The following is a 15,398-nucleotide window of genomic DNA, read 5'->3' on the forward strand; positions in this document are numbered from 1 at the left end:
CTATTTTGACATTCTACTGCAGTGAGAGAGCTAGCCAAGAAGTGATGTATCCTATAGAAAATGTATTTATTCTATGTGCTAAGCTCTGCATGATGTACTTTTTAAAAATTGGCTTTATATTTTAGAGCAATTTTAGGTTTACAGCAAAATTGAACAGGAAGTAGAGAGATTTCTCAGACAGCACCTATATCCCATAAAATTCTCCTCAAACTATCAAAATACCACACCAGAGTGGTACATTTGTTACAACTGATGAACCTACATTGACACATTTTCACCCAAAGTCCATAGTTTAAATTAGAGTTCACTCCTAGTGTAGTACTTTCGGAGTTTGGACAAATAGATAATGGGGTGTATCCCCCATGATAGTATCATACAATGTAGTTTCACAGCCCTAAAAATCTGCTCTGCTTTGCCTACTTATCCCTCCACCCTCCCTGGCCCCTGGTAACCACTGATCTTTTCAGTGTCTCCATAGTTTTACATTTCCCAGGATGTCATAGAATTGAAATCACACTGTATGTAGCCTCTTCAGATTGGCCTCATTGATTTAGTAATATGCAGTTAAGGTTACCTCCATGTCTTTTCATAGACTATCTCATTTCTTTTTAGCACAGAATAATATCCCATTGTCTGGATATAAAACCACGGTTTATATATTCACCTACTGAAGGACATCTTGGTTTTTTTCCAGGTTTTGGTAATTGTAAATAAAGCTGCTATAAGCATACATGTGCAGGTTTTGTGTGGACATAAACTGTCAACTTATTTGAGAAAGTAACAAGGACCCCAACTTCCGGATCCTATGGTAAAAGTATGATTAGTTTTGCCAGAAACTGCTCAACTGTCCTCCAAAGTGTTTGTATCATTTTTCATTCCCACCAGCAGTTAATGAAAATTCCCATTGTTCTACAACCTTGTCAGAATTTGTTGTCAGTGTTCCAGATTTTAGTCATTCTAATAGGCATGTACTGGTATTTCATTGTCTTAATTTGCATTTCTCTGATGACATACTACATATCGAGTATCTTTTCATATGCTTATTTGCCATCTTCTTTGATGAGGTGTCTGTCAAGGTTTTAGCCAATTTTTTAATTGGGTTGTTTTCTTATTGTCGAGTTTTAAGAGTTCCTTGTATTTTTTTTTGGATGACAGTCTTTTATCAGATACGCCTTTTGCAAATAATTTCCCCCCAATCTGTGGCTTGTCTTCTCATTCGCTTGACTTTGTCTTCTTTTAGAGAAGTTCTTAATTTTAACAAAGTCTATATTGTTATTTCTTTCATGAATCCTGTCTTTGGTGTTATACCTAAAAAGTCATCGCCATACCCAAGGTCATCTAGATTTTTTCCTACATTATATTCTTGGAGTTTTATAGTTTTGTATATTATATATAAGGCTAGGATTCATTTTGAGTTAATTTTAGTGATGGATTTAAGGTCTGTGTCTAGATTTTTTTTTTTTTTTGCATATGTATGTCCAGTTGTTCCAGCACCATTTGCCGAAAAGACTTTGCTCCATTATGTTGCTTTGCTCCTTTGCCAAAGATCAGTTGACTATTTGTATGGGTCCATTTCTGGGCTCTTTATTCTCTTCCATTGATTTATTCATCTGTTCTTCTGCCAATAACACTATCTCGATTACTGTAGCTTTTTTAGTAAGTCTTGAAGTTGAGGACTTTCAGTTTTCCAGTTTTCCTCTTCTCCTTCAATACGATGTTGGCTCTTGTGGGTTTTTTGCCTCTCCATACACACTTTGGAATCAGTTTGTTGATATCCAAAAAATAACTTTGAGATTTTTGATTAATTTTGCATTGAATCTATACATAAAGTTGGGAAGACCTGATATCTTGACAATATTAAGACATCCTATCCATGAATAGAAAACATCTCAATTTATTTAGTTCTTCTTTGATTTTATTCATCAGAGTTTTGTAGATTTCCTCATATAGATCTTCTACATATTTTTTATTTATACCTAAGTATTTCATTTTGGGGGATGTAAACATAAATGATATTGAAGTTCCAATTTTAAATGCCACTTACTCATTACTTGTATATAGGAAAACAACTGACTTTTCTGTTTTAACCTTATATCCTGCAATCTTGTTATAATCACTTATTAGTTCCAGTAATTTTTTGCTGATTCTTTCACATTTTTTACATAATCCTGTCATCTGCAAACAACAGTTTCGTTTCTTCCCTTTTAATTTGTATACCTTTAATTTCCTTTCTTACTGCATTAGCTAGAAATTCCAGTATAATATCGGAAAGGAGTGGTAAGAGGAGACAACCTTGCCATGTACTTGATCTTTACTGTCTTACTGCATTAGCTAGAAATTCCAGTATAATATCGGAAAGGAGTGGTAAGAGGAGACATCCTTGCCATGTACTTGATAATTGTGGAAAGCTGTGTGTTTCTCAAAGTATGATGTTAGCTGTAGATTATATGTAGGTATTTCTTATCAAGTTAATGAAGTTCTCATCTAGTCCTAGTTTACCAAGAGCTTTTATCATGAATGGGTGTCGGATTTTGTCAAATGCTTTCCTGCATCTACTGATACGATCATGTGATTTTTCTTTTTTTTAGCCTATTAAAGTGATGCATTACATTAAATGATTTTTTTTAAAGACTTTTTTTTATTTATTTATTTGAGACAGAGAGAACGAGAGAGAGAGAGAGCACATGAGAGGGGGGAGGGTCAGAGGGAGAAGCAGGCTCCCTGCCGAGCAGGGAGCCTGATGCGGGACTCGATCCCGGGACTCCAGAATCATGACCTGAGCCGAAGGCAGTCGCTTAACCAACTGAGCCACCCAGGCACCCTACATTAAATGATTTTTGATTGTTGAACCAGCACTGCATACCTGGGATAAATCTCAATTATGTTGTATAATTCTTTTATACATTGTTGGATTCAATTTACTAATATTTTTTGAAGATTTTTGCATCTATGCTCATGAGAGATTGGTCTGTCATTTTCTATTTTTGTAATATCTTTGTACGGTTTTGTTAGTAAGGTAATGTTGATCTTATAGAATGAGTTAGAAATATTTTCTCTGCTTCCATCCTCTGGAATATATTGTACAGAATTGGTATAATTTCTTTCTTAAATTGGTGTAATTTCTTTCTTAAATGTGAACCCATTTGGGCCTGATAATTTGTTCTGGAAGATTATTAATTATTGATTCAACTTTAAAATATATGTAGGTTTATTCAGATAGTCTGCTGCTTCTTATGTGAGTTGTGGCAAATAATGTATTTCAAAGAATTGTTCTATTTCATCTAGGTTATCAAATTTGTGGGCATAAAGTTCCTCATAAAATTCATTTATTATCCTTTTTAATGTCCATAGGATTTGTAGTAATGTCCCTTCTTTCATTTCTGATACTAGCAATTTAGGTCCTTTCTCTTTTTTGTTAGCCTCTCTAAAGGCTTATCAATTTTATTGATCTTTCTAAAGAGTCTGCTTTGGATCTTATTGATTTCCTCTACTGATTTTCTATTTTCAATTTCACTGACTGCTACTCCAATTCTTAATATTTCTTTTTTTATGCTTACTTTAGACTTGGTCATCTTTTTCTAGTTTCCTAAGGTAGAACCTTATATTATTGATTAAACATCTTTATTCTTTTCTACTATATGCATCCATTACTATACATTTCCCTCCAAGCACAGCTTTCACTATATACAAGTTTCGATAAGCTTTTTTTTTGGATAAGCTGTGTTTTCATTTTGTTCAAAATATTTTTAAACCTCTTGAAATTTCTTCTTTGACCCACATGTTATTTAGAAAGGTGTTGTTTAATCTCCACATTTATTTTGGGATTTTCCTGCTATCTTTCTGTTATATCCTTATATATTCTTATATATCTCGAGTGCAGATTCTGCATTTCAAAAGATCTCCCTAGTGATACAAATCCTACTGGCCCCTTACCACATTTTGAGCAGCAAGGGCCTTTCTTTACCTCTTCACAAAGTCCAGCCAGGTGGGGGTCAACATTGGGTGTGCTTGGACGCAGCCCACTGTGAGTAAAAAAAGGAAGCAGTACTGCTTACTCCTCCTGAAAACTGATATAAAACAGCTGTAGAGTAGGAGCCAGGTGGGTACCTGTTTGTCACTTAATTATGTCACATAAGATAGATAATAGCTGTCCACCACTAGAGCCAGAGGCTACAGCAGATGATAATACCGAGAGAGAACAATGGAAGAGAAATGACCCAGGCTCAACTACACAATTTTGTTTCCACCAATGGGCCACTGTTACTTAACGATACACACAAATCTTCCTCACATGCGGTTAGAAGATAAACCTTTTAAAGGTGTGAATGAACAAGGAAGGAAGCCCTGAGAATGGGATTATATAATGGATGGTGGTTGAGATTTTCATAGCCAGGCTGATCTACAAACATACATGGACAAATGAAAAAGTTCTTAACCCCAGTGGAAAAAAAAGATAGTTGTTGTACAGGTAAAAGAATAACAAGAGTGCCATGGTTTCACATATTCAAGGGGTAAGAGTTCAACGAAGTCTATTGTGAGTGTAATGCTAAGATAGTATAATGGTTTAAGTCAGGAAGAGAGACTCTAACCTGCATAAAAAATTATCCTTTGGACGATCAACAGTTAAGGTGGCTAGTCTGGTGGCAGGAAGGCCAATTAAGAGGCTATCGCTGTTGTTCTCAAAAAGTGATCCCCAAACCAGCAGCATCAGGATTACTACAAACTCCTTAGAACTGCCATTTTTTTGGACTATTCTTAGACTTATTGAATCAGAAGTCTGCAGTTGGAACCCAACAATCTATGTTTTAATGATTCTGATACATACTGAAGTCTGAGAACCACTGGGCTGGGCTATGAAATGGTCCCAATAGGAAATGAAAAGCAGTTGTACTAAGATAAAGGCAGTGAGGAAGGAGAGAAATACTTTCAGAGGTGTTTTGGAGATAAAAACTGGACTAGACTAATGACTTGGGAGACACTGAATATTATCCTTAATGTCTTTAACAGACTGGGTGAATGATATCATTGATAAAAATGTACATCACTGGGGCGCCTGGGTGGCTCAGTCGTTAAGCGGCTGCCTTCGGCTCAGGTCATGATCCCAGAGTCCTGGGATCGAGTCCCACATCAGGCTCCCTGCTCAGTGCGAAGCCTGCTTCTCCCTCTCCCACTCCCCCTGCTTGTGTTCCTGCTCTCTCTGTCTCTGTCAAATAAATAAATAAAATCTTTAAAAAAAAAAAATGTATATCACTGGAAAAAGAGCAGTGGGGTCACGGGACTAAGATAGAAAATGAGCTCAGTTTCAGATATGACATGTTTGGGGAGCCTGTAGGACATCCACATAAGGATGTCCAGTGGGTGGTTTAATAAATGAGTCTGCAGCTCCAGGGAAAAGATTGTGGGTGATGACAGAAATTCAGGAGTCACCAACATATGGGAGAGAGTAAACTACCCAGGAGTATATAATATAGCCTTGAGCAGAGGTTTTCAACTTTTCTTCTGCTAGGACAGATGATGAATGGCATTCATAGGAGACACACTCCCAGGAGTATACTCAGATCGTAATGAAAACCAAACATACAGACATATGAACAAAAGTCGTTGACCATATAAAGCAAAGCATTCCCAATGTTGTTTTTATAGGTCATATTTTCAAAAGCATTGTAAAAGTAAATGGTCACTAAAATTATCTATTTGATAATCTCAAAACATCATTTTTTGAGGGAAAAAATATAGATGACTAATCTAACATAAAAACTATGTAAAAGTATATTTTAAAAATCAAATCCAGATCTCTATGAGTTATAAAAGAAAGCATATACTAATAAAGAAAAATAACTCATTTTATAATTAAAAAGTGTAGCACGTATTTATATTTATTCATGATGTTCATATAAATAATATTGCACATGTCATTTGGCTGATCACATTGCCTTTGATTTGGAATTTGTAACTAGACTGTATTCTCAATGCTATGCAGAGATAGATGCACATGCATGCTTTCTTCACCTCCCTCCATCATTAAAAATGTATCCATGGGTAAAATCAAGGAAACAAACTATAAACAACAAACTATAAATCCCCAGTTTACAAATAATATCTCAAAATTGCTTTAACTATCAATGACATGTCAATAACCATAGTTCACAGATTTTTTCAGCAAATATAAAATAGGCTATGAATTATAAGCAATTCACTTCCAGCTAACTCAAATTCCTCCTTTCCCCACAGGAACAAGCATACACTATTGAAATGCAAATGAGTTAGTGTGACATCCTTATAATGGTAACTCTGAGGTGAGTCAATTTAAAAAAGTAAATCATTTGCAAGTGCTTGTAACTTAATGCTTTATGAAGAAGTGAGTGGTTTTGACATATGCCCTGATTGATTCTGACACTGTATGTGTCATGACAGTGTATGACACTGTAATGTGTCATACCACTGAGGTCAAGAAGTACTAGGCTCGAAAGATGATTGTAGTGAAAGCATAGAAAAAGGATGTGGACAAATAAAGACCATCAATATTTGAACACCTAAAGAGGACTAGAGGAGAAGTGTTCTGGGAGGGAGGAGAATAGAAATAAAAGGATGTCACAGAAGCCAAGAGAAGTGAAACATGCAAGGAATGAGTGGTCAATAGTGTCAATATCCTGTTGACAGAGTAAATAAAATTAGAGGTGGCAATGATGGAGTCACTGACAATCACCATGAGGCTGCACTGATTAGTGGTCAATGATAGAGAGCACAGGCTCCAGAGCCAAACTGCCTGCCGTGTATGAGCTTTGTAGCTTTCGCAATATTCATGACCCCTTTTGGAACTTATATTCTAGTGAGAGTAGACAACACAAAATACATGACAGATAGATAAACAAGCAAGGGACACACAAGTGGATCTTTCAATGTCAGGAGAAATGCTATGAAACAAATACAAAACCTCCTGCCTTTAAGGAGCTTATGTTCTAGGCAGAGTTAAACAAAATGTAGTAGGTAAAATGTGAACTGGAAGTTGATGTTAAATGCTTCTTGAGTGACATAACCAGGACAAGGAAGTGCAGAAGATGGACTGACCATGTGCCTAGGCTGGGTGTGAGGGAAAGGGCTTTAGCCAAATCTTAAAGAAGGGCTAGCAGTAGATAATTATGGAGGAAAGGAGAGAATTTCTGAGATGGAGGCAAAATTGAGAGGCCTATAGGGTACACTATGCATTCCCATTTGGCTGAAAGGGTGGGTTTATGTAGAAAAACAGTGGCAGACAAGGGGGTAAATTAAATTGGGGTCAGAGGGTCAAAAAACTTGCATGGCAAACTAAGGAAATTTATGATACCCCAAAGGCAGCAGAGAAACATTTAAGGTTTTTGCGGGGGCGGGGGGAACCCAAAGTATTGAAAGATAACACTTTAAAAAGGAAAACACACACTTAAGAGAGAGTAGATTTTCAACACCCAAGAGCACTTTATACCAAAGCTTTGCCTCACTGACAGCAGAAATTTTAACACACACACTCTAAGAAAACTCGAAATCCACTTCATGTTGTCCTACAGAATCAACTGATTATGAACACTGTTTTATCAATAATTTTTCTAAAAAGATCAATGCACGGAGACTTAATTTGTTCCATTTTCTCTATTGCACCATTAATGCAATTTCCCTCCTGTCATTCTATCACTATCTAACAACCATAGAAGAGCTAATAGAGGCACAGTTCATAGAACTGTGGAGAGCCAGATGTAAAATCATCCAAAAATGCCCTCCTTGTTTTCCAAAATAGAATCCACATGATACAATACCAAATCCACTGCAGAGGCCCTTGTTTGAGGAAGAGTTACAATTACATTTGCACTAAGAAGAGTTTTTTGGATATAGTTTTCATTAGTAAGGGTAAAAATCCACTCCCAGCAAAAAGGGTATTGAGGTGGGGGGAGGGGGGGAGTTCACATTATTCATGAGGTTTTTGTTTTTGTCTGAAACAGCGAAGTTTACAGTCTAGTCATGAAATTGATGCTTATGTGACATTATACTTTGTTAGAAAGAAGACAGGTAAAGACTCGAGATTACAGGTAAGTTGGAAACAACTTATCTTTTATCTTCCCTTCTAACTAAACATTACAGCCACAGGAACAACTCCATTAAATATTTTCTGTTACCTAGGGCCTTGATTATGCCACTCTAAATTCTTTCTTCCTATCTAGGAGGATTTCAGTCTTCCAAGAACTATTCACAAGTGTGATTATTATACTTTTCTTCAACTGCTGTGCATTTCAGAGGCTTTCGTTTTAACCAAGGTACAGCAAAAAATCTCTTTGGGCTAACAATGATTGGACACATAAATCAATGAAGTCCTCTCTCTTACATCTATCTCAATTTTTAGTTCAAAACAAACACAGACTACATAACTGTTTACAGCAGCTCAGACAACCATACACTGCAGGTTTTCTCAAAAAGTCCCACTTTCAATTAGCCCTAAATCATAGTTCCTATAAAGCATATTCTACACTTGTTAAAACCATTTTTTCAATAAGGTTACCATAATAACTACAGGATCTGGAAATTAGAGGAGGCTTTCTGAAGCCAGCTCGTTTAGACAACTGGTTTATCTATGGTCAATATTACAAAGCAGGTGTAATTATACAAATCTAAAAATGTTCTGAAATGGATTTTCTCCATCCCCTGACTGCAAATGCCCTCCCTTAATTCAAGATGGAAAATGGCCTCTATTGGGCACCATATCCAAGACTGTGTATTAATTAATATATTATCTCAATCTGAAAAATGCAACGAGGTAGGTGTTATTCTCATTACATTATACATAAGGAAAGTCGTATGCCAGGAGGATTAATAATTCCTGTTAATTCAGCGGAAGATTCAAACTCAAGTCTCCTTTCCCCTACATCATGCTGCTTTTCTTCCGTGTTTTGTCTCCATGTGTCCCCTCCCCATCCCGTTCCCTCTCCCATCCCTGAGAAGGGAAGAAAGAGTCTCACACAAAAACTCAATCACTATGACAGACTTTCAGGCATCTAACAGATAAACTGATAATTATACAAAACTAAAAGTATCACAAACAAATTTCCAAGATTATTGGTTAAATGCATGTACTTACATCAGCCCTTTCTTGAAATCCAATGAAGTTCTATTTACGTTTTTGAGTTTTTAAAATTGTATACCTATAAGAGCAATAAGAATGCTAGGAGAGCAAAATTTAGGAAGCTGGAAAGCAGACGAAGGAGTGATGATTGACTTTTCAGATTTGAAAAAGTTGAATCCCACTCAGTAAGAAAAGCCAAGAAACAATTTATTTTGCATCACAGAACCCAAAAGGCTCGGCAACTGGCAACAGCAACAGGTAAAGGTGGGTTGAAGCTCTCCTTAAGAAGTAGGTAGAGGGGCACCTCGTGGCTCAGTCATTAAGCGTCTGCCTCCGGCTCAGGTCATGATCCCAAGGTTCTGGGATTGAGCCCCACATCAGGCTCCCTGCTCGGCGGAAAGCCTGCTTCTCCCTCTCTCGCTGTGTCTCTCTCTGTCAAATAAATAAATAAAATCTTTAAAAAAAAAAAAAGAAGAAGTAGGTAGATACCCAGATTGTCTTCTCTATCATTCTGTTACATGACTGCCCCTCCACCAATTTAGGAGAACATGGGACACTTACGCTCTATGCTGAGGAACACCATTCACAACTGACTGCAAGTTCAATACTGAAATCAGGGGAAATAAGTGAAAATTTACGGAGCAAACAGAATGCTGAAATCTATGCTTAGCTTCCCTGGGCAGGAGCTTTGAAGAGTATTTTCTAAGGAAACCAACTAAAAATAAAGATACTGACAATCAAGTTTTTACCAAAAGAATGGCCCAGATCATTTTATATTGAATTCCATTGTCAACCACCACATTCCCATTTGCAGAGAGCTTTCAATTAGTGTCTTTTTATCCAGCCCTTAAGTAGGAGTGAAGAGCCAGGTTCAAACATGTGGGGGAAGCTTCTATTATAAATGACAGAAGCCAAAGCAAATCAATAAACAGAAGCAATGAGGAAGATACAAGGACTCCATTAAGAGAACACTTCAAATAAACCATCATTAATGTCTTCAGAGAAAAAACACTACTGCATTCATGAAACAAAAATATGCTATGAAAAAACATAGAAAAAGTGATCTTGGAGTACAAAAAGGACAGCAGAAATGAAAAGCTCAGCAAAAAGGTGGAAGACAAAGTAGCAGAAATCCTCAGACATCAGACGAAAATGATAAATACATGGAAATAGGAAAGAAAATAAGAAAACTGGACAACTAAGGAGTCCAGCATCAAAACAACAGGAAAGCCAGAAAGAGAGGACCAAAGAAGTAGGAGTAAGAGTAGGGGACAAGTCAGTAAAGACAATTCAAGGATACTTGAAAGCTACGAATATCTAGAGTGGAAAGGTCCACCGAGTGCCCAGCAGAATGAAGGAAAACTGTACCCCTGTCATCATGAAATTTAAAACGGGATTTCAAAACAAAGGATAAAAAACAGAAAGGCATTGGATTTCTCAAATTCCATAACAGAACATAGAAGATAATAGAGCAATTCCCCCAAAATTCTGAGGCAAAAAAATTTTACAACCTAAAATACAATGTCTTTTCAAATTATCAAGCAAGGGTGAAGAAGGTAAAATGATCTACTAGACATATATCTTAACTTATTATATGCCAATTTTCCAAGCAATTTTTAAAGAATCAACTCATTTAACCAAAAAAAGACAGTTTTCAGAGAAACAAGGTCTCAGAAGTTTTTCTCCAGTGTACCCTTTCTCATATAAGTAATGGAAAAATGTGTTCCATCAAGCCAGAGCAATAAACCAAGAAAGAGTGTGAATGATTAACAGGAACAGGGGCTGCCATCCCAGAAAGATGCAAAGGGGATCCCCAGAACCATGGTGAAGAGAGATTCCCATGACATATGCTACATGGCAAGCCTAGAAATCAACCAATCTTTGGGGGAAATTTATTCAAGAACATGAAAGTGTTAATGTCTTTAGGAGTATTTATACAACTGGTATGAGTTTGGGGATAAATTATGATAAATCCATAATAAATTGAGCAATAAAATCTATCAACTTGGTCACCTGGGTGGCTCAGTTGGTTAAGTATCTGCCTTCGGCTCCGGTAATGATCCCAAAGTCCTGGGATCAGCCCCACATCTGGTTCTCTGCTCAGTGGGGAGCCTGCTTCTCCCTCTCCCTCTGTCTACAGCTCTACTGCTTGTGCTCTCTGTCAAATAAATAAAAATCTTAAAAAAAAAGTCTATGAACACAATGATTATTAATGACAGGGGAACAAAGATCTGTGCAAGAAAAGAAACCAAGTATACTTGTTAATTCATTCATTAGTAGCATGCACATAATCATCGTAACATGAACACAGAATACTAATCTAACAAAAAGATGTCTGGTGAGGTGTATTTAAGACAGCCAAATCCCCATCTTATATGGTTGGAAGTCAATAAAAAATGTCAAAACTGGAAATATGAAGTAGCAAAGAAACATACTATTTAGAGATATGGATGAAAACACCAAAAGAATCTGTTAAAAGCACTGAAAGTGGTTGCCTCTAGGGATAGGAAATGGGGAAAATTTTCAAGGGGATTAATCATATTTATAAAGCCTTCTAGAACCATTTGGCTTTTTAAACTACATGTATGTATAAATTTCACAGAAATACAAATTAATTTTTGAATGTCCATTCAAAGATTTTTTTCATTGAAGGCAGCAAAGTATGAGGGTTAAAAGTTAGTAGACTGCTTGGGTTGTAATCCTAGCTCTTTCATTTGTAACTATTTGACTTCAGGAAAATAGCTTTAAAAAAAAAAATCTCTGCCTCAGTTTCCTATTTCATAAATGAGGGTTATACTACTTCCCTCAAAGAGTTTTTTGAGGATTAAATACATGCAATTTGAACAGTGCCTAGCTCAATGCATGTTTATAATCATTTTTATTTGTGCAAATATAACACTTGAGGGTATTCTGTATCAGTCTAAATAATAAAAGGAATAAAACTAGAACAGTATGTCATTTCATTTCATTCCAATTCCAAATTACATTTATTGGCCCAAAATGATAATTTAAAAAATTCCAAGAACCAATGAATTAACATTCTAAGTAGCAAGTGATTTATTAGGCAACCCTTTGATAACTGAAAATAGTTGATTAGTATGGTCACTTCTTCAATGTCTATTCAATAAGGTATAGAAGGTTCTTTAATATTACATCCACTTAAAGAATATTTACAGCCCTTAATATTCTAACCTTCCTCTACTTAGCAATTTGAGAAATTGATGGAAAGTACTAATATGTCTTCTAGGGGAAAATGAATTAACTTTCATTTATAATTCTCCCTTTACCAAAAAGAAATTATTTTAAAAGCTGTCTTCATATTTTCTGAGAACTGACTAATCTTTTAGTATTTTTAGGGCCAATATACATGTGAGTTAAAATTCATTCATCTGAAGTATGTCAAGAAAAAGGGAAAGGATCCTCACAATAACTCTCAAGACAGAATATCATTTTCCCTCATGTAGATGAGGACTCTATCTGCCGCATATTTATTAGTCTGTTGGGTTACCAGCTAGAAGACATACAATTCTCCAGCAACTTAAAATACTTCACTGAACTGCAGTTTGGTGTGAGATGTCAAAGGATGAAATGTGCATGCATAAGTGGTCAACTGAAGATGAATGTTTTATATGGTTTTTGTACCAAACTCAGAGACAGTGTTAAAAATGAAATACACATTAAAAAAAACTCCCAAACAATCCAATTTAAAAAATAGGCAGACACCTGAATAGATAATTTCCCAAAGAAGACATATAGATGGTCAGTAGCACAGGAAAAGATGCTTGACATCATTCATCATCAGAGAAATGCAAATCAAATCCACAATGAGAAATCATTTCACATCTGTCAGAATGGCTAGTACCAAAAAGACGAGAAATAACAAGTGTTAGCAAGGATGTGGAAAAAAGGGAACTCTTGTGCACTGTTGGGGGGAAGGTAAACTGGTGCAGTCACTGTGGAAAACAGTACAGAAGTTCCTCAAAAATTTAAAAATAGGACTACCATACAATCCAGCAATTCCACTTCTGGGTATTTATCTGAAGAAAACAAAAACATAACTCAAAAAGATACATGCATCTCTTAAGTTCACTGAAGTATTATCTATAATAGCCAAGATATGGAAGCAACCTAAGTGTCCATCAACAGATGAATAAAGACACACACACACACACACACAAATGGAATATTACTCAGCCATAAAAACAATGAAATCTTGCCATTTGTGACAACACAGATGGACCTGGGGGTATTATGCTAAGTGAAATAACTGAAAGACAAATACTATAAGATTCACTCACATGTGTTATGTTAAAAACAAATGAACAAAACAGAAACAGAATCATTAACACAGAGAACAAACTAGTGTTTGTCAGAGAGGAGAGGTGTAGGGGTATAGGCAAAACAGATGAAGGGATTAAAAGGTAAAAACTTCCAGTTATAAAACAAGTCAAAGGGATGTAAAGGACAGTATAGGGAATACAGTCAATAATATTGTGATAACTTTGTATGGTGACAGATGGTAATTAAACTTATCATGATTTCATAATGTATATAAATGTTAAATGACTACTTATGCATCTGAAACTAATATAATGTTGTATTTCAACTATAGTTTGATTTTAAAAACCTGAAATACATCAGAATGCTCCAAGTAGTAATGAGCCATATTTGAATATCCATGGTGCCAGCCACATACTCGTGGGTTCCTACAGCTGTATAAAGGGACCCCAAATGAAGACATTCTCATGATACTGAAGCAGCCTCATGGACAGTAATCTTTCCATTTCCTGAGGCAGCCTACAATACTGCTTGTCAAATCTAATTACAAGCAAAAGAACAGAAATCTATCACTTGTCTAGTACCTTGTTAGCATGTCCCCAATGAGCCAATGTGAAATGAATGCAACAGAGTAGTCCACTTGAAAAAAAAAAACAAAACAAAACAGGGAGACATTGTCAATGGTGCTCCATTAAGGTCTGGGTGTCAGAAAGAATACTATGATAGAACTAAGTATTTCCAGATGAATATATAACATGCCAGTCTTGCTAAAATTAAATTTATTCACAGGTGATAGTGTTTTCTAATACTTGCAGACTACTTGGGTACTGCTTGCTAAAAACATTTTGGGAAGTTGTACATCAGCTCTTAATCTACATGAAGTGTATGGAGTTAACTGTCAGGTTGCACAACTGAAAATTAAGAAGAGCATTTTACTTTTTCTTTTTTTTTTTTTTACTTTCATCTCATGTGGAGAAATCCTAGTTCCTCATCTGCAGCATTTAACTCAATCATGGCAGTTGTTTGAGTGTAACAAGAAAAAAAGTTCCACTCACAGTGGAGTAATATTATACATTTATTATTATGGGCATAGCAGGGACTACAGACAATTTGGAAGGAGGGAGGGAGGGAAGAAGGAAGAAAACATTGGGAGAAATACTGTAGACTGTAGGTGACTCCTTCTGCCAGTCCCCTTCACTTCAAACATTTTTTGCCATAAAATGAGTTTGAGATGGAAGATGGAAATCTATTATTGCCTAAAGCAGTCTCCATTACTCCTTTATGCCTCTAATTGCAATGGTATTTTACTGAATGTAGTTTTACTGTTGAAAGATAATTATACCTGGTTGTCTTTATTATGGCTCCAAAACGTAATACTTTCAAGAAGAAACCTCAATCTCTTCTGATACTGCAGGAAAACCTGCCTGCGTTGGACTCCCTGAATATAACAGCTCTTCCTTCTGCCATCTTGTCCATCTCAATAAATAGCTCTTTCCTTTTGGCTCTCACCAAAAGCCTTGGGAGCATCAGTTTTGGCACCTCATTGTCTCTCATACACTCAATTCATCAATACATCCTTTTGGATCTAATTGCCCAAATTAAGCCCTTTCAATACCTCCAGTGCTACAACCATAGCCTGTCATCATCTCCCGTATGAACTCCAGCAATATGCTCCTATCTGGTCTCCCTGTCTCCACTTTTGCCTCCCGGTGGTCTAAAAAGCTCACAGAAGCACAAGTAATCCTTTTAAAAAGACAAATCTAATCATGTCACTACCCTTTTTAGAAAAATGCTAATGACCTCCCTTTATACGTAGAATAAAGTCCAAAGCACGTATCTTACCAAAATTTGCAAGTGCCTGGTGATCTGGCCCTCAATCCTCTGAATATATCTGCTACCATTCTTCTTGATCACTTGCTCCAGCACCACTAGGTTTACTTGCAGCTCCTTCAGTACTTCCGCCCTCTGGGATTTCACACTAGCTGTTCCCTCTGCCTGGAACAGTCTTCTCAGATACCTAAGTGACTTGCCTCCC

General features: G+C 36.3%; 1 protein-coding gene across 3 annotated transcripts in view; it reads right to left on the minus strand.

Annotated features, from left to right (window-relative positions):
- NELL1 (neural EGFL like 1) overlaps positions 1-15,398 on the minus strand; it is an 805,269-nt gene that overhangs the window by 272,666 nt on the left and 517,205 nt on the right. The window lies entirely within an intron of this gene.

The sequence above is a fragment of the Neomonachus schauinslandi genome, chromosome 11 (genome assembly GCF_002201575.2).
Source record: "Neomonachus schauinslandi chromosome 11, ASM220157v2, whole genome shotgun sequence".
Classification (NCBI taxonomy): domain Eukaryota; kingdom Metazoa; phylum Chordata; class Mammalia; order Carnivora; family Phocidae; genus Neomonachus; species Neomonachus schauinslandi.